Genomic DNA, 20,366 nt, shown 5'->3' on the forward strand with positions numbered 1-20,366 from the left:
TGCCCGAGCAATTTAGTGCTCGCCCATCACTAGTCTCTACTGCATCTATGTCACTTGGCATCTCGCACAATACACAGATAGTGTAAAAAGTGTGTCCATGCGTTTCAATGAGTATTAGGCAGATAAGAGGAGCGTTTCAACAAAGTAAATGCTAAACTACGCTGACATCGCACAGTATGACTTTTATTCCGTTCATTAAAAGTTGGGAGGAATGTCTATGTATATTTATCAAAGGAGTGGATAAATGCATTTATGAAGTGAGACTAGTAGGGAACCACTAAAGTTTCCTGTTGTCCTCTTTGAGATTTTCAGATTGCAGATTTTTTTGTATTGTACACAAATATCCTCTGTTGGGAACTTTAACAATGAGGACGAAAACCTAAGTATCATTCTCCTGCAAAAGTAGCAGATTCTGCCAAGGATATGTTCCCCAGTGATAGCACTGCTTATCCTGTTACACCTTACAATATCTCATATTCTCAGTAGCAGTGATAATACACAATGTCACAAATAGAATAACATATATCACACTAGAGGGAGTAATAATCTGGATATTGTTGCGTTGGTGTTAGATATGAGATGTAGAAGTTTCCCACGTCTTCGGTACTAAAAAATATCCATGATTTTTATGCTTCTTGCAAACCAGCTGCTCCAGTAATAACATTGTATCCAGAAAGCATGGACACAAGATATAAATACACAACATACTTTAATTTTCGCATATTAGTGTAGATATTTTATGATTGTGTTATATTGTGTTTACAATTTTTATCTTTTATTTTGAGTATTTTCAGCCTATCATCATTTTTATACATATTTTCCAACTTCAAGCTGTATAAACATGAATGCTTATTGGATGAAGCAGATCAGGTGATGTGTATTCGTGTAATGAGGGGTGTGTGGCTTAAGGGATATCAAGCATAATTATTAGGCAGTTTGTTTTCCTCAGGCAAAATGGGCCAAAAATCTGATTTAGCTGACTCTGAAAAGTCCAAAATTGCTAAAAGTCTTAGCGAGGGTTGCAGGGCTCTTGAAATTTCTCAGATATTGGGGCGTGAAAAAAAAAATATCAAAGGATTTGGGTTTGATCACAAAATGTTGAGAAAAAAAAAACACACAGTAATGTCACATTTCATGTCACCATCGCTGACTCTGTTCTCCACTGAGCACTTTTTGGTGAATAAAGAAAGAAGTTTGTTCACAAGTTCGTTGAGCTGGATTTTTTCTTGTTTATGTGATTTTTGAATGACACCATTTATTTTACCAGATAGTACTAGAAAATGGGAAGAAAATTCCAAGTGCGATGAAACTGCAAAAAAATATCAGTTCTGGAGTTGTTTTTTGATAATTGTTTTTGCGACGTACATTGTGTGGTAAAAACAACCTGACAGTATGATTTTCCTTATCAAAATGAATATGGCTATATCAATTTTGTCTAGATTTTTTATTATTTTAGTTTTAATTTATTTTATTTTATTTAGTTTTTTATTTAGTTTTTAGTTTAATTTGATTTTTTTGGGACAATAAAGCGGTAAAAGGGTTTATTTTTTGTGAGGCAAGACACTTTTATTGATACTATTTTAAGATAGATATGACATTTTGATAGCTTCTTACAGAATTTTTTGTGGTATTGCAACCAAAAAAACACAGTTTTGCCATTTTTATTTTTTTCTGTTTATGGTGTTTGCCAATTGGGTTAATTATTTTTACATTTTGCTAGATTGGATTGGTGATACCACATTTGTGTATTTTTTAATTTGTTTATTACCTTTATTTTTAGGGGAAAAAATATTCTTTTTTGTTTTCATGACTCAATCTTAAAAAAATTCTATGATTTAGTATGTTGATTTAAAAATGCTCAACACACTCCTAGATAAATTATAGGGTCCATTTTACTCCAATAAACTCTTGTGAAAATTACAAGTTTGATGATTTTACTGGAAAAAAAACATTTTTTTTCACATCTAAATGTTATAAAACTTTGTAATTCACCTGTTATTTAAAAATACTTAGTACACCCCTAGATGAATTTCTTGAGAGATCTCATTTCTAAAATGTCATTACTTCTGTTTTTTTCTGTTTTGGCATGTTAGGGGGATCTGCAAATGGAACATAATGTCCACAATCTATCCAAATTAAAATTGCACTCCCAAAATCAAATAACACTGTTTTCTTTCCGAGCTCTACTATGTGTCCGAGCATTAGTTTTTGAGTTTTTGACCAAATAAAGGGTATCTCCAAGTTCAGGAGAAAAAGTGTATCAAATTATGTGGTCAATTTTCTACTATTACCCCTTCAGAAAATTACAAACTTGGATCTTGAACAACATTTTACTGGATAACTGTTATGATCTGCAACATAGGCTAAGGAAAGATGGGGAGAGCTGTCCCTACAGTAAGACTAAGCTGAGCCCCTACGTTGTAGCGGGCTACCTGTTCCATGTGAACAGACCCGCCTTCGTCCTCGACTAGTCTGAACGGAGACCTATAGAGAAAGGGAGGGGTCCCTAAAGGAACTAAGGACTTGGACAAAAAATGGGACACCTCCTAACAGAAGTTGTTGCAGAGCAAAAGATAAACTGACAAAAAGTACTAGAGGTCCCAGAGGACCAAGCAAACTAGAGAGAGATAGGCACAAAAGCACCAGGCTAGAGAGACAGTCTAAACAACACTGAAGTCCAGCAAAGCCAGAAGGGCGGAGCTGGAAGATATAGGCTGCTGGTCACGTGACCGCAAAACACATGATAGCAAAAACTAACAGGATGGTTCTGACAGTACCCCTTCTTCTATGAGGATCCTCCGGATCCTCCAGGCCCAGGCCTATCAGGAAACCTCCTGTGGAAAGCTCTGACAAGTCTAGGGGCAGAGACATCATTCGCCCTTACCCAGGAGTTATCCTCGGGACCGAAACCTTTCCAAGCGACGAGATACTGCAATCTCCCTCTATGCCCTCTGGAATTCAGGATACGAGAAATTTCATATTCGCCGTCTTCCACCACCGGAGGAACTGTGACAGTGGCATCCCTATCCGATACATCAGCCTTTTTCAACAAGGAAACATGGAACACAGGATTAATCTTCCAGGAGGTGGGGTCCTCCAACCTAACAGCAGACTGGTTAACCACCTGAAGCACCTTAAATGGCCCCACAAACTTCGGAACCAATTTTTTAGAGGGAATCCTCAACCGCAGATTCTTTGAGGACAACCAAACCATCTCACCCTCAGTAAACAAAACCTCTTTACGTTTCCTGTTAAAATACTTCTTGGACTTTTTGTTAGCCTCTTGAAGGTTACAACGTACATTAGTCCAAACTCTCTCCAAATCACCAGAAAAATTCTCCTCCTCCGGCACAGCCGACCTCAATTTGGTGAACGAACCAAAAGACGGATGTCTCCCAGTACAGCAAAAAAAAGGATAACACCCAGCAGAGGAGGATGTATGGTTGTTAAGAGCAAATTCTGCGAGTGGCAGAAACTCAGACCCCCCCTCTTGATTGTCTGCCACAAAACAACGCAAAAACTGTTCAACATCCTGGTTCTTTCTTTCTGTCTGTCTATTAGACTCAGGATGATACCCAGACGAAAATGACAAATGGACTCCCAACCTGTCACAAAAAGCACGCCAAAAGCGAGCCACAAACTGAGGTCCCCTATCAGAAACAATGTCGGTGGGAATGCCATGGAGCCTGACAATTTCCTTAACAAATGCCTTAGCGAGTGTCTTAGCGCAGTGTAGCTTAATGAATGGAACCAAATGACACATCTTGCTAAAACGGTCCACGACCACCCAGATGACAGTGAAACCCTTGGACACAGGAAGGTCAGTAATAAAATCCATTGCCAGATGCGTCCAAGGCGCACTAGGAACCTCCAGATGGCAAAGCAAACCCGCAGCAGGGGTATGTGAAGCCTTTGACCTAGCACACACCGTAGATTGACGCACCCACTTGATGACTTCCTTCTGCCACCCAGGCCACCAAAAACTGCGGCTGATAAGTCTCTTAGTCTCAGAAATTCCTGGATGACCTGACAATCGAGACTCATGATACTCCACAAACAAATCTCTCCTAAAGGTTCTAGGCACAAACAACCTCCCATGGGGAGTGTTAGATGGGGCATCCTCTTGGGCTTTCAGAATCCCATCTTCCAAAACGGAGTCCAATGCTGCTACCACAACTCCTTCCTGTAAAATGCTCTCCTCCTCCTCGGTACCAACCATGGGAGAAAAGCTGCGAGGTAAAGCATTGGCTTTAACATTCTTAGTACCAGGGATGTAAGTAACAGAAAAATTAAACCGAGGAAAAAAAAGTGCCCACCTAGCTTTACGGGCATTCAAGCGCTTGGCAGCATCCAGATAGATCAAATTCTTATGATCTGTGAAAACCTGAATAGGAAATTTAGCACCTTCCAAGAAATTACGCCAATGTTCAAACGCGAGTTTAATAGCCAGCAATTCCCGATTAACAACATCGTAATTAAGTTCGGTTTCTGAAAATTTTTTCAAAAAAAAAGCACAGGGATGTACTCCATCCTTGTTCTCCTGAGACAAAACTGCACCGACCCCCACCGAAGAAGCATCAACCTCGACCAAAAAAGGCTTGGTCTCATCAGGCTGCATAAGGATAGGGGCAGAACTGAACCTCTCCTTGAGATACACAAAAGCTTCAATGGCCTCAGTAGTCCACTGGACCGTATTCGCACCTTTCCTGGTGAGATTGGTCAGTGGCTTAACAATTATAGAAAAATTCTTAATGATTTTCCTGTAATAATTGGCGAAACGCAAAAATCTCTGTATCGATTTCAAACCAATAGGCCTAGGCCATTCCTGCACAGCCTGAACTTTCACCGGGTCCATCTCAAAGCCCTCACAGGAGATAATGTAGCCCAAAAAACTAATTTTCTGCACAGCGAACTCACATTTCTCCAGCTTAGCAAAGAGTGAATTATCACTCAATAACTGCAACACTTCACGTACACTCTGCCAATGGGACTCCAGATCTGGTGAATAAATCAGAATGTCATGCGAATACACAACCACATTCTTACCAATCAAAGGTCTCAGGATGTCATTAATGAGGTTCTGAAAAAACACTGGTGCATTGGTAAGACCAAAAGGCATCACCAGATTCTCAAAATGACCTACCGGAGTGTTAAAAGCAGTTTTCCATTCATCACCCTCCTTCATACGTAACAAATTGTATGCCCCCCGGAGATCAATTTTAGAGAACCACTTGGCCCCCACTAACTGGTTAAACAAGTCAGGAATTAACGGCAATGGGTAAGAATTGCGTACGGTAATCTTATTAATTTCACGAAAGTCCAGACATGGACGTAAACCCCCGTCCTTTTTTTTAACAAAGAAAAGTCCAACGGCCACAGGCGACTTAGAAGGTCTAATGTGACCAGCAGCCAACCTGGTCTGTATGTATTCCTCCAAGGCATTTCTCTCAGGGATGGTCAGATTAAATAAGCGACTCTTGGGAAGAGTAGCTCCAGGAACAAACTCAATGGTGCAATCACAGTCCCTTTGAGGAGGTTAAACTTGCGACTCCTCCTCTGAAAAAAACTTCCAAAAATCCTGAATAGGAACAGGTAATTCCCCTTTTTCCACAGCCGTAATGCGACCATTATAACACTTAGCATAGCACTTAGGACTCCAAGACTTAAGCTCATTAGTAGACCAGTCCAGTAAAGGATTGTGCTGTTTTAACCAAGGCAAACCTAAAACGACTGGAGAGGGTAAATTATTTAATACCACCAAGTCCAAAATTTCTTGGTGAATACCATTGATAGTGAGGGGAAATGCCGCAACATTGTGAGAAATACATTTCAAAGGAGTGTTATCAATTGCAATCACAGAAATAGTTGATGACAAAGGTTTGGATTCCAATTTAAGTTTTTCCAAAAACCCCTTATCAATCACATTAAGTGTTGAACCACAATCCACAAATACCTGAAATTCAATCAAATCTTCCTGCAATGAGGTACTCCCTTAAAGAAATACTCCCTTAGAGCTCAAACATGCAATACGGGCGTAACTGACCTTTTTTTTTCTTTACTTAAACGAAACTCACAGTTCTTAATCAAATTGTCAGTTTTACCACAATAAAAACACAATCCCTTGGAAAACCTGCGGTCTCTTTCCTGAGAGTGGAGTGACATCACCCCAACCTCCATCGGTTCGCCACCATCTGAGCAGACCCTCTGGGGACTAGGAGCTGCCATTGCAGGAATTTTTTCATCATTAACCCTGGCACGTAGTCTCCTGTCCACACGTATAGCTAATTGTATGGCTTCCTGCAAGGTCTTAACCCTTTCACTTAGACCAGCAATAAAAAAACATTTTAATGCCGAATCATTCCATTTCACTTCTGGTGACCACCTTCTGAAGTGTGTACAATAATTTTCAACATCACCTGACCCCTGCTTCAAACGCCTCAGTTCTGTCTCAGCAGATGAGACTCGATCAGGATCATCATACAATAGCCCCATAGCAGAAAAAAAATCCTCCACTGACCTAAAACACGGATCATTAGGTTGGAGAGAAAAGGCCAACCCCTGTGGTTCCTTGCGCAAAAGTGACATGATAAACCCAATGTGCTGTGATTCATTCCCAGAGGACCTTGGTCTCAAACGAAAATATAATAAACAAGCATTTTTAAAGGAAAAAAAATCTTGCTGTTTACTATAAAAAATATCAGGCAGTCCTACCTTTGGTTCCACAAAATGCGCTCCAGAGCAGCTACTCACGTGTTGCCGGAGCTCGGACACCTCCAGAGACAATCCCTGTAGGCGTTGAGCCAAATCTTGAACAGAAACCATACTGATCCCCGGATTTCTTTCCTTAAAGTTTTTGTTTTGGCTGGACTTACTGTTATGATCTGCAACATAGGCTAAGGAAAGATGGGGAGAGCTGTCCCTACAGTAAGACTAAGCTGAGCCCCTACGTTGTAGCGGGCTACCTGTTCCTTGTGAACAGACCTGCCTTCATCCTCGGCTAGTCTGAACGGAGACCTATAGAGAAAGGGAGGGGTCCCTAAAGGAACTAAGGACTGGGACAAAAAATGTGACACCTCCTAACAGAAGTTGTTGCAGAGCAAAAGATAAACTGACAAAAAGAACTAGAGGTCCCAGAGGACCAAGCAAACTAGAGAGAGATAGGCACAAAAGCACTAGGCTAGAGAGACAGTCAAAACAACACTGAAGTCCAGCAAAGCCAGAAGGGCGGAGCTGGAATATATAGGCAGCTGGTCACGTGACCGCAAAACACAAGATAGCAAAAACTAACAGGAGGGTTCTAACAATAACATATGATTTTTCATTTTCACAGCCAAATAATATAAAGTTCTGTAAAGCTCCTGTGGGTTCAAAATGCTTAACATTTTGGGGACATTAATATAAGGAGGATGAGTGACAGCAGTGCTGCCCTACAGCTTCTATCACAATGCTCAAATGTATTGTCATCAGGGGTTGGTGATAGAAGCAGGGTAAGTGACTCTAGCGCTGGCTCCTGATAACGATTAGTTTGAGGGTGGTGATTGAAGCTGCCGGGCTGCTGTCACTCACCCTGCTTCTATCACTGCCCCCTGATGACATCTTGCTTTACAGTAAGATTCTGTGGTGGCAGAGACAGAAGTAAAGTTTCTCTTGTTGGCGCCTTTTTTGAGACTCCACTCAAACGAAATGTTACAGGAAGTTAAATATAAAGCACATTTAGGAACAACTGTAGGGAGAAGTGGAGGTTATTTTATATTAAGGCAAATTACAAAAGTGCTTAGGGTGTTAAACTAGATAATTATAAAGGACATTTTAGGTAATGGACCACGGTTTTAATTTCTATGTATCATCTGAAGGGTCAATAAATTTCCTGACAGTGGATTAGAATAACTTGAGGAATTCAGTTTTTAAAATTGTATCTCTTCTAGTGGTTTTGCAATACATAGTTTCCTCAAAGTCACTTAAAAACTGAATATGATTTGTAAATTCCTTTGAAATAATGAAAAATTGCTGCCAAATTTGAACCCTTTTAACATCCAAACAAAATAAAGGACATTTGAAAAATGATGCTCAAGTTAAGTACAGCAATAATGTAAATAAAGATAATATGGTGACCGCTGCATGTGAATAAGGATATTTCCAACTCTTCCATCCCACACTAGCAAACTTCACACAGTGCAGTATTTTTTGTTTGATAATTATTTGCATTCTCTTCTCGTAAGAACAAGTCATCAAAGGACAATAACTAAATACATCATGTAATATTCACTCAAAGGGCACGTTTACAGAGTACTTCTTCAGTTCCACAAATTAGCCAGATTAGCAAAAGTAAAGTAGACAGGGAAATATTATTTATTAACTATTTTACGTGGTTTAACTATCTGTTTTTAAAAGTAAGCATTCAAAGTTTGAAAATTACTATTTTTTTTCTACATTGGATTGGATAGGTTGTTACCGACATCTGGTGAGAATTTCATGACAATAGCACCTTTAGAAATATATTTACTTAGAAAATTGGTGAAATGTTCAGTATTTATTTCACCCGATGTAATTCAGTAACAATTAATGAAATAAAAAAAATCTATAAACGCACAGAATGTATATCACTATATTATAGTATTTACTTAATTCCCTTTCTTTTGTTTGATTTTATCCAAGGACAAATTACGATGTATGTTACTTGCAATATATCATTGCACATTTTGTGAGATGCTACTAGAGAGCTATTTATCATGACTGCCACATACAAGAGCAGCATACAGTTGGCATGCTAAGTATGGTAAGAATGCCCTTTCATACCAACCCCACCCATCACTGCAGCATTTTATCATCCAGACAATGTCCTAGTCCTGGCAGTGCTCCTATGGCAATAGGTGTCTGCCTGCCAACTGTAGCACTCTGAAATTGCTCAGTACATTAAACCATAATTAGATTCCTGTATTGTCATCCTATCCCTGACCTTGGGCTCGGTGAGAACTTTTTATGTCTGTTGTCAATTGGCATAGAAGCAAAGACAGAGGACAAACTGAGCGTGCATAAAATAAGTGCCATCAGTTTTCTGTTGTCTAATGATTCTTTTCACAGCTCAGGAGCTTCTATCTTAACATATCTTACAGTATGAATATAATTTCCAGTGTTGCATTAAATTGATCTATGGCTGGAAGAAACAGAAAGTCAATTAACTGCTCAGAATGTCAGAATGTTCCTGTGAGCATTTTTCTTCACATTTAACATGTTCAATTAAAACATTTTGCCAAGAATCCTGATATTTCCAGGACTATTCCAAATATCTGAGCACAGTAGCACAGTAGCCTTTCATCTCTAGGTCCTACCCAAAAAACTTAAGGCTAAAAGTTAAGGCTAAAAGGGTCATCATGTGGTGGAGCTACTGTCAGATGCTGCTACTCTGGATACATGTGTTAATGAGTGTATAAAGATGCACACGAGGGGGGTTGCACAGAAATACTGGCAGGTGGGCACAGACAGTTCCAACAGAGCAGAACTGAAAATGTTATTATCGTGAAGATTGCATCAATAAACCTGTTTGCAAGGATCAGAAGTACAGTAGATGATCACAGGTTGAAGGCAATTCTTCTCCAGGAAGAGTGGAACATTACTCCAGTAAGGTTTACTTCTTAATTGCATTATGCAAAGCACAGTATATGCAAAGTCCAGAACTATCTACTAGTCCACCAGCAAGTCCTTAAAGAGTACCTATCACCAGTCCAATAGTTTGTGGCTGCCCTTATTATTTAAGAAAACAATGGCCAGTCATAGACTGATGATTTTATTAAATAGCACCCATTACTAAAATGCTGCAAGTGTCCCTAATTGATTCCTAAAAGAATTGACTTTCTAGCAAATAATGAGTCCTAACTTCCAGGCTGTGGGATCATGGCATACAGAGTGGGATCCTACGACCTTTCATGGCCCCCGTCACTGAGAAAAGACAGGATGTCATGCTATTGCAAGATCTCACACTCTGTACTTAAACTTTATTAAGCAGTCACCAATCAGCAACATCATTAGAGCAACTACGGATCAATAACCACTTAATAAGGGATGCAACAGTCTTAATTTAGTTCAAAGTGGTATATCTCACAATAACAAACAAGATCGCATGCTTTTACTGTGAGATGTGATGCAGAGTGCTGTGGAATCCAGTTTACATGTTGGGATCTCGCAACCCGGAAGTTTGGATGAAACATTTGCTACAAAGTCAGGTCTTTTAGGACACATGACAGCATTATTTGTAATGTTATTTAGTAAAATCAGAAAAACGTGGCTTCCCATTTTTTTCTTTAATAAAAAAGGACAGGCGCAGAACGATAGGTACATAAGTCTTGCAGTCTAGTTGCAGCATCTACCATATAAACCTCTCAGAATGGAATACTTCTGCTACAGTCAGAGCTCTCTAACATTCCTTCCCACAGCATCAACACCCCCAACCCTCCAGCAATCTCTGCATGGCACAGGCATGAGGCAGGCATTTTGAATGAGGCACACACTTCAATATGTCCATGCTCCAATTTTACCCTCTATGCTGTTTTTAAGTTGCGCTTCCGGTTCTCCATTCAGGTCATATCAGTGATTCTACAACAGCCCACTCTTCATAGTTGTCAAGGATAACAGCAAGGAGATTAAACCGATTCCATCACTGTCACCAATGTGTCACGGGGAAGATCATGCAAATCCCAACTCTGTCACCAGTTTCTCAGGGGACGCAACTCCGCTGCTACCAGTAATCAGGACAATGACACAATAGACTGATGAGTGACGGATGAGGCCATGGCTGTTTCCACTACTAGGCCGGTTATTGGGGAACTCCCAGTTAGCTTATGGTATATACACCTCTGATTCCAAATCATGGAATATATATATCCCGTCACTTCCAACTCCACAATAACAAAAAGAACCGCTAGCTGCCCCTACCAATAATTTATCCAGGTCGATGGGACATCCGTTACAGGTAACATATGGCTTCAGGGGTGCAGTTTACAAAGAAAGAGGAACAGAGCTATTTAATTTTAGATATGTAATCCGGAAAAGTAGGTAGTGTGTTAAAAAATACACAAAGATTTTACAAAATAGGAACAAAACAATACAGTATATTCCTGTGTCATGGAAATGGCTCAGAGCTTAGCGGATGGAGGTACTCCTTAAGAAAGTGGACAGAACCACAGCAAGCTGTACCTTCCAGGACTGACAAATGACTGAAACACAAACTCTGATTTTTATTAGATCAAGTTTACGTCCACATACCACCCCTTGGTGAGCTTATATGGGGAGCTAGTTGTGAGATGTGCTAGGTCTAGGTCTGTTAGAATATTATGAGATCCTTAACTTTCAGGATATCTTTGCCCCTGAATGTCCCAGGCAGTAGATATTGTCGTCATGTTTCCTATTGTGATTTTACCTGTCTATAGAAATAAAACATGGCATGGATAGCATCATCCATCAGTACGATTTTAAGTTGGAGGGGTTAGAATGATCTTACCGTGATGTAAGTGAATGTGTTAGGTTCGTCCTTTCGCTATGACGCTGAAAATAGTTCTCCCATAAATATCAGATCGATGCAGACCTCCATATTCATCACTGACCACTAGCTCCAAAAAGTCTGAGAAAAATCCATTGAATAGAGGAAGCCCCTATACTTCTCCACCTCTGAATAAACGAATCCCAGTCTGGGTGGTTTCACAGAGCGGTTTCTGCTGTGATTACCTGGTCACTGCAGGAGGTCTCAATTTTAATGGAAGTGAAAATGTCAGCCTTCTCACTTGCTCAGTTATAATTAGCTTCTTTCTTTGAAAGTTATAATTAGTTTCTCTCTTCCGAAGTTATAATTTATTTCATATGTTCATGGTGAGGGTGATATGTGCCCTCTCTAGAGATGTCTTTATGGATTTTAATTTTCCTCTATGACAATAGTCAAGGCTGTTTTCCAGTCTCCACAGTGTTGGCAACTGCCCTGATAAGTTCCCAGCCAGGGACATAATCCCACTTGACAGTCAGCCTCCGGTACAAATATCTTCTGCTGCAGCCGCTGACTCTTCTTATATTCAGCTTCTGCAGCCTCTATCTCAGATTTCTCTGCCCTATATTATAATAATAATAATAATAATAATAATTTTTATTTATATAGCGCCAACATATTTCGCAGCACTTTACAATTAAGCGGGGACATGTACAAACAATAAATTCAATACAAGGTGAGACAGTTTAACAGTTACATCAGGAGTGAGGTCCCTGCTCGCAAGCTTACAATCTACATGGAAATGGGGGGACACAATAGGTGGAAAGTGCTTGTTATTTCAGGTCTGGCAATTATAATAAGTCGGGATTATCATATAAAGCTGTATGATCCGTTCATCAGCCTGTATGTTAAAGTGCAATACTCAATTACCGAGTGCAGTTATCGAGTGCATGGAGGGTGTAGAAACAGATGAACAGTAGGGTGCAGATTCTGAATAGTATTTAGGAGGGAACAGGGGAAAGTTAGTTTACTGAGTAGTTGAGGTGGTAGGCTTGTTTAAAGAGATGGGTTTTTAAAGCGCGCTTGAAGACATCGGGGCTAGGCATCAATCGGATCGTCTGGGGTAGAGCATTCCAGAGAACTGGTGCAGTATGAGAGAAGTCTTGGAGACGGAGGTGTGAGGTTCGGATTATGGGGGATGTTAGCCTTAGGTCATTTGTGGAACGGAGGGCACGTGTAGGACGATAGACTGAGATGAGAGAGGAGATATAAGGTGGTGCAGAACTGTAGAGAGCTTTGTGGGTGAGAGCAATGAGTTTATATTGGACCCTGTAGTGAATGGGTAACCAGTGTAATGACTGGCACAAGGTGGAGGCATCGGTGAAGCGGCTGGACATAAATACGACCCTGGCTGCCGCATTCAGGACAGATTGGAGAGGGGAAATTTTGGTAAGAGGGAGACCGATCAGAAGAGAGTTGCAGTAGTCCAGACGAGAGTGAATAAGAGCGACAGTAAGAGTTTTAGCAGTTTCCAAAGTGAGAAAAGGTCGGATTCTGGAGATGTTTTTAAGATGCAGGTGACAAGAGCGAGTGAGTGATCGGATATAGGGAGTAAAGGAAAGGTTAGTGTCGAATATGACCCCAAGGCAGCGGGCGTGCTGCTTGGGAGTTATGGTTGACCCCTCCAAGGTAATTTCGATATTAGGTAGAGTTAGGTTACTAGAGGGGGGAAACACAAGAAGTTCAGTTTTGGAGAGATTCAATTTGAGATAGAGGGAGGACATGATGCTACACACAGCAGATAAACAATCCTTGGTGTTTTGTATTAGGGTAGGGGTGATGTCAGGGGAAGAAGTGTATAGTTGGGTGTCGTCAGCATAGAGATGATACTGGAACCCAAATCTGCTGATTGTTTGTCCAATAGGGGCAGTGTATAGAGAGAAGAGGAGGGGGCCTAGGACTGAGCCCTGAGGAACCCCGATAGTAAGGGGATGAGGAGGGGAAGAGGAGCCGGCAAAAGATACAGTGAAGGAGCGGTCAGAGAGGTAGGAGGAGAACCAGGAGAGAACGGTTTCCTTGAGGCCTATAGAGCGGAGCATAGTGAGGAGGAGCTGGTGATCCACAGTGTCAAATGCTGCAGAGAGATCCAGGAGAATCAGCAGGGAGCAGTGACCTTTGGATTTGGCTGTTAGTAGATCGTTAGAGACTTTAGTGAGGGCAGTTTCAGTGGAGGGTAAGGAGCGGAAACCAGATTGTAGAGGGTCGAGGAGAGAGTTATCTGAGAGATAGCAGATTAGACGGGAGTGGACCAAGCGTTCCAGGAGTTTAGAGATGAAGGGAAGATTAGAGACAGGTCTATAGTTAGCAGTGCAGTTCTGGTCCAGGGATGGCTTTTTAAGTAAAGGGGTTATGATGGCGTGTTTAAATGAGGAGGGAAAGATACCTGACGAAAGAGAGAGGTTAAATATTTTAGTCAGGTGAGTGGTGACCACCGGTGAGAGGGACTGCAGGAGATGTGAAGGAATGGGGTCACTGTTGCAGGTTGTAGGCCGAGAAGAAGCGAGGAGCTGGGTAACCTCTTCTTCTGTCACAGGCTCAAAGATGGCTAGTGAGCTTGAAGTGCAGTAGGGAAGGGGATCCAGGCACTGAGGAGATTGGGCTGAGATGTCCTGATGGATGTGGTTGATTTTTTCCAAGAAATAAGTGGCCAGATCCTCACTGCTGAGGTCGGTGGTGGGGGCCTGTGCTTTAGGTTTCAGGAGGGAGTTTAAGGTTTCGAAAAGTCGTTTTGGGTTGTTGGACATTGAAGTGATGAGGGTGGTGAAGTAGGATTGTTTGGCCAGATGAAGGGCAGAGTTATAGGTTTTGAGCATGAATTTATAGTGGATGAAGTCCTCTGCTAAAAGAGATTTTCTCCACTGACGCTCAGCACACCTCGAGCAACGTTGAAGAAAGCGTGTTTGCATCGTGTGCCAGGGCTGCCGTTGTCTGTGTCGGATCTTTCTGCGAGTAGAAGGAGCTGCTTCATCTAGGGCGCTCTTCAGTGTATTGTTGTAGTGTGACAATGCCAAGTCTGGACAGGAGAAGGAGGAGATGGGGGCTAAAGATGTGTGGAGATTGTCCATAAGCTGCTGGGTATTAATGGTACGTGTATTCCTATAAGTGTGGTAAGTGGGGGTGTCCCGGGTGAGGAGACAATTCTTAACAGAGAAGGAGAGAAGGTTGTGGTCCGAGAGCGGGAGAGGGAAGTTGGTAAAGTCATCCAGCAAGCAGAGACTGGAAAAAACCAGGTCCAGAGTGTTCCCGTCTTCAAGGGTAGGAGAATTCGTAAACTGTGAGAGACGGAATGAAGAAGTTAGAGAAAGTAGATGAGAGGCAGATTGGGAGAGGGGGTCATCGATGGGGATGTTAAAGTCGCCCATGATGAGGGTGGGGATGTCACAGGATAGAAAGTGAGGAAGCCAGGTGGAAAAGTGAACGAAGAACTGGCGGGCGGAGCCTGGCGGGCGGAGCCTGGAGGGCGATACACAACTGGCACTCGCAGGGAGAAGGGTTTAAAGAGTCTGATGGTATGAACTTCAAAGGAAGGAAACATAAGTGAGGGAACTGGGGGGATGACCTGGAAAGCACATTGTGAGGAAAGGAGCAGACCAACACCTCCACCCTGTCTGTTGCCATGTCTGGCGGTATGTGAAAATTTCAGCCCACCAAACGAGAGAGCAGCAGCAGCGGTGGTGTCTAGCTGCTGAATCCAGGTTTCTGTGATAGCCAGAAGGTTAAGAGAATTAGAGAGGAAAAAATCATGGATGTAAGTTAGTTTGTTACACACAGACCGTGCGTTCCAGAGAGCGCAATGGAAATCAATAGGAGAGGGCATGCACTGAACGTTAATAAGATTAGCAGGGTTTCTATATGCAGCTGGAGGAGAGTGGTGTACGCTAGTGGAGGGGTGCCCAGGGTTGGGGGAGATGTCGCCTGCGACTAGTAAAAGGAGAAAGAAGAGAAAGATCAGGTGGTCTAATGATTTGTATGAACGTTTTGAATGCTGTATGGAGGTAGAGGATGGTTTGCAGTGGGTGAGGAATGTCAGTAGAGCCTCAGAGTTATACATGGGAGAGGGGAGAAGGGAGGGGCTGATATAGAGAGAGTGCACAGAATGTGTTGAAGGGCGGGTGAGTTGTGAGAAAGCAGAAGTGAAAACAAATAAAAAGCAGATTGATAAGACTAATGCATAATGCACTATGACTGACCAAGAAGCATGTTTGTATGAAAATTTTATGCACCTTACCTGTCTCCTGCCCTGTCCAACTGCCATGGTCTAACTGCACTTGTAATTATTGCACTTAAAATCTATTGCACGCGTGACCCAGCACGCGTGCTATTCCCAGCCAGAGCTGAATATATATATATTGAGCAGAATGCCAGAACAGCAACCCTCTTGGCACATCTCTTCTGAGACGCTGGACTCTCAAAACACACTCCTGTCTCCTCCTGTCCAGATCACAGAGCCAGTCACTCTGCTGACCGGCTTGGTTCCTCTTTCTGGCATTAGAGACACAGTTTTCATATCGAATGCCAGGATCTTGCTGTAGTCGATACCCTGCTGTCTTCAATTTCAAAGCTGAACTCTGTTCACACCTTACAAGTCCCAGTCTTTTTTTTACAAATGACCACTTTTCACATATGCTGCCAAATATTTATCAACCAGGTATCTGTATTTTTTCACTTATTTCTGTATTGCCAATATTACCTCTTTTGGCTCTATAATCCGAACCTCCCACTCCAGTCTCCAGGATTTCTCTCATGCTGCACCAGTTTTTTGGAATGCGCTACCCCAGATAATACGGTTAATTCCCAGTATCTGAAGTTTCAAATGTGCCCTAAAAACATATTTCCTTAGAATTGTCTATCACCTCACTCATCTAACTTACTATCCTCTGTTCTCTCTTTCATGCACTCGGTAGCACTTTGTACCTGAACTTGTACAGATACCAGCTAGTGTCTTATTCATGCAGCATTATTTGAATGCCCCTATATATTATACTGATGGCTGAACCGTACAAGACAAGTACTTTAGTTTTACCCTTTGTGTCTCTCTTATTTCCTCATCGATTGTAAGCAGGGCCCTCATTCCTCTTGGTATGTGTTGAGCTATGTATAACTCAATAATGTCTTATCTTGTTTGTACTATTACCTTTTGAATTGTAAAGTGCTGCAGAATATGTTGGCGCTATTGAAATAAAAATTATTATTATTGTTAACAGCAAGACACAACAATTTATTTTTATGTTAGGTAGGTGACTTATTTAATGGAACTTTGAAATTGTCTTCATTGCCTGCAGGTACATTCCTTGTCTGGCTTCTTGTGCCTGACTTATTGTTCTGCTCCTGACTCTTGATTTTGACTCCAACGTTGACCTCGGGTTTATTCCTGGATTAAACACCTGTCTTGTCCTTTGTTTTTTCTTTGTCTGGTTCCTGTCTCCAGTTGATGACTATTTCAAGAACTGTGATCTAGGAATCTGACGTGGACATATCATACTTCCTTATAGGGGTTAACAGTTAAAGACATGGAGTTTCCTTAGGTTTTTCATTTCAGCACCAAACTGAATGAGGCTAAGAGGATCCGGTTTTTAAGATATGATTATAGAGAGCTTGGTTAAAGGGAATCTGTCACCAGGTTAAAAATGGGCAGTTTTTGGTGTAAAATGTAATCCCATCTGCAAGCATCATATTATAGGGCAAGCTGAATAGATTTATAAATAGCTAAGTGAGAAAAATATTAGCATTATCAGTGTTTTAATCATTCTTCTATTTCTAGGATTTTTGGTCCTATGGGCGGTCCGATCAATGACTGACAGCTCTCTTTGTATAAGTGTGTATATAGAGGCAACTGTCAATAGGATCCGCCTACTGGACTAAAAATTCCAGAAAGAGCAGAGGATTAAATCATTAAAGCACATGTTATACTGAATCTTTTCTCACAAAACTATGAATCTATTTTTTCAGCTCCTCCTGCTCTATAACATGGTGTCTGCAGATTGGACTGCATTTTCATAGTGACAGGTTCCATTTAAACTTTATCTGCAGGCCAGGGATATGAAAAGAGCTAAATCAATGGTGTAGCATAGTTGGGGCCACAGGGCTTGTTTCCCCTCCACTGCCAGAGAATATGATGATTAAAGCATCAAAAGGCTGCTTTGACATTTAGGCCGATGCCGCAGATCCTTATGCAGAGCTCAAAAGTCAAAATGTTAAAGGTTACTGAATTCTGCATGGGTACCAAGTAAGAGAACAAAGCTCTCAATATAATTAAATGAGCATTGCTCTCTCGTTCGCAGCCTTTACGAAGAGCAACATCTGACGACAAACTCAACATAGGAAGCTCTGCATAGGAAGCAACTGAGATAACAAAATCTGCATTATGCTGCCACAGAGCTCAGTCTTTTCTCACATTTGTAATGATGTGAGAGGGGTGACAGAGACATGCTGGGAAATCTGCCCCAATTTTTTTTAAAAATTGTTTTCTGAAATAAGAAAATAACTCTAATGTTTCAACAAACTTCAAGTTTCTAAATACTTTTTCTAGCCCGAAATTAAGTTAGAGATGGGACAAGGATTAGGGCGAAGTTTAGGATTAGTATTAAGATTAATGTTAGGGCTAAGGTTAGGACTAGGTTTAGGGATAGTTTTAGGGAAAAGGCTAGAAAACAGTTATATAAAAACACAATAGAAAATAAAAGTTAAAAATTAATATTACTATGTATGACTTTATTTCTAACATTTCATTGTCTATTGGTCCATGGTTTAGGGTGCACAAACTCCTTGCTTTGGTCTTGTTGCTGACAACACATTGGTCACACTCACAATGTCTAAAAACAGCTACAGGAAAAAGATTTATCTTTGTTGTTTCCCAAATCAGTAAGCAAGGAAATTGTCTAGAGCTTGTCTACGTTCTCCAAGGAATATTGGCTTTCTTGTATTTTCTGCAACCTTCACCTCCTACAACATCAGCGAACTCAGAAGCTATTATTATACAAGGAAGGATAAAATTGAGCTGCAATATATTTGCATGAGCATATACTGTGATAGGCTGAAAATGATGGTGTCAGGCAAATGACCCCAAGTACTGCGGTTGTTGACAGGTTGCAAAAGAGTTTAGAAGTAGAGATGAACTGAGATGATCCACAGAAGATCCACTTTGAGTTTTATGTCTTGAAATTCACAGCTGCCCAAAAATGTGAACACTCTGCGATTCAATTTGCGAGGATCACAAAGAAAAAAAGGCTTGCCACAATTTCACTCAATGCCGAAGACTCAAAGAGTGGGCTAGATCATCATATGGCCTTGCCCAGCCAATAAGGGTGGAATATTACAGCCTGTATAAAAAATGGGGACCTGTCAAACAGTGCCATTTTTTACTTTTCCAGTATATCGATAGGAAGTCAGAAAGCACAGTTTATTCTATATAGGGATAGAAAAAGGCATTCATTTGATTGTGGAATACTAGTGCATAGCTGAAGCACAGTGAATGTGGGAGTGGTAAGTTTAAGTCTGTGAGTAATAATCCAAAGATTCAAGTAATATAGGGAAGTGCTGTACCTATATAGTCACTCATTGTGACCATGAATTAATTGATCTGTAATATATGTGGCAATAATAGCTATTTTTAAGAACAGACTCGTTTTAATTCTGTACACACAACAAACAGGGAAATATTAACGCCCTTAGTGCTAATTCTGCTACTAAACAAAAATCCTGAAATCAAGGCTTATATCACAGAAAGTGTGTTTTTGCACTGTGAGAAAGGCAAGCCATATTTAAAAAAAAAATAAAAAAAAAAGAAAAAGCTCCATAATCCAGAAACTTAATACAGCTGTCTTCTTCACAAATTGTGTGTGTTGTAAAAATAGTCTTGTTTTAATAGTCCAATATTGCACCCATTGCCACCACCCAAAAACTGTTGTTGGTTACCACAGATTACCATCTATTTTCCCCCAGCCAGATAAGTTGAGGTCACCTGGGCATTAATAAGGCTACAGTATGTCGGAATTAATGAGCTTCAAACAATCCGGCCAACTGAATCTATTATAAAAGATAATACAAAACTACAGAAATTAGGGTAGCAGAGGTAGTAGTCGGAGTCAGTAGAGTGTGGATATGTGTAGCAATCACATAATATTAAAAAATGGCATCGGGATGTTGGGGGTAAAATAAAAATAAAAAATAGAGAAATATTGGAGAGATATTTGGTGATGGCTGAGGTGTAGACTTGGCATTTATGCAATGGAAGACTGTAACCACATCTGAAGGGGCTGGCGGTGAAAGGAGATATTGAGGAATGCACCAACACTTTGGTGAAAATAAAGGACAAATAATACATTAACACCAATTAAAACTATAAGATAATGTGAATAGACAAAAAAAACATGATGGGCTGAGTTTAAGTACCTCAAGACCAAATAAAATGAATAAAAAGAGTTAAATTCCATCCCATCATTAAGGCCACCTATGTGTCATATGTACTTATACTAAAATAGATGACACATATAAGTGACCTTTACAGAATTGGGTTAAAAAAGAGAATTCTGTCATATCATCAGGAGAGTTTGGCTTCAGGCATGATAGCTCATACATCCATTATGATTTGATCTGCCTAAGCTTAAGAAACCTTTTTTATAGCAGAAATAGGTACTGTATTTTCTCAATTGAGCTTATGTTTAGTTATTTTAAGTCACCGTCATGGATGAAAGGACAATAGGAACTTCCATTCATATCTAGATCATCTCATCAAAGTGCCTTTATATGGATACAATCAAGCTTTACATTATTCAAAATTGCTGCAACTCATAGATCCCCAAACGCTCAATAAATTATTGGATTTCATGTACTGTTA

The sequence above is a fragment of the Phyllobates terribilis genome, unplaced genomic scaffold (genome assembly GCF_046119375.1).
Source record: "Phyllobates terribilis strain yellow unplaced genomic scaffold, ASM4611937v1 Scaffold_7__3_contigs__length_470593459, whole genome shotgun sequence".
Taxonomy (NCBI): Eukaryota; Metazoa; Chordata; class Amphibia; order Anura; family Dendrobatidae; genus Phyllobates; species Phyllobates terribilis.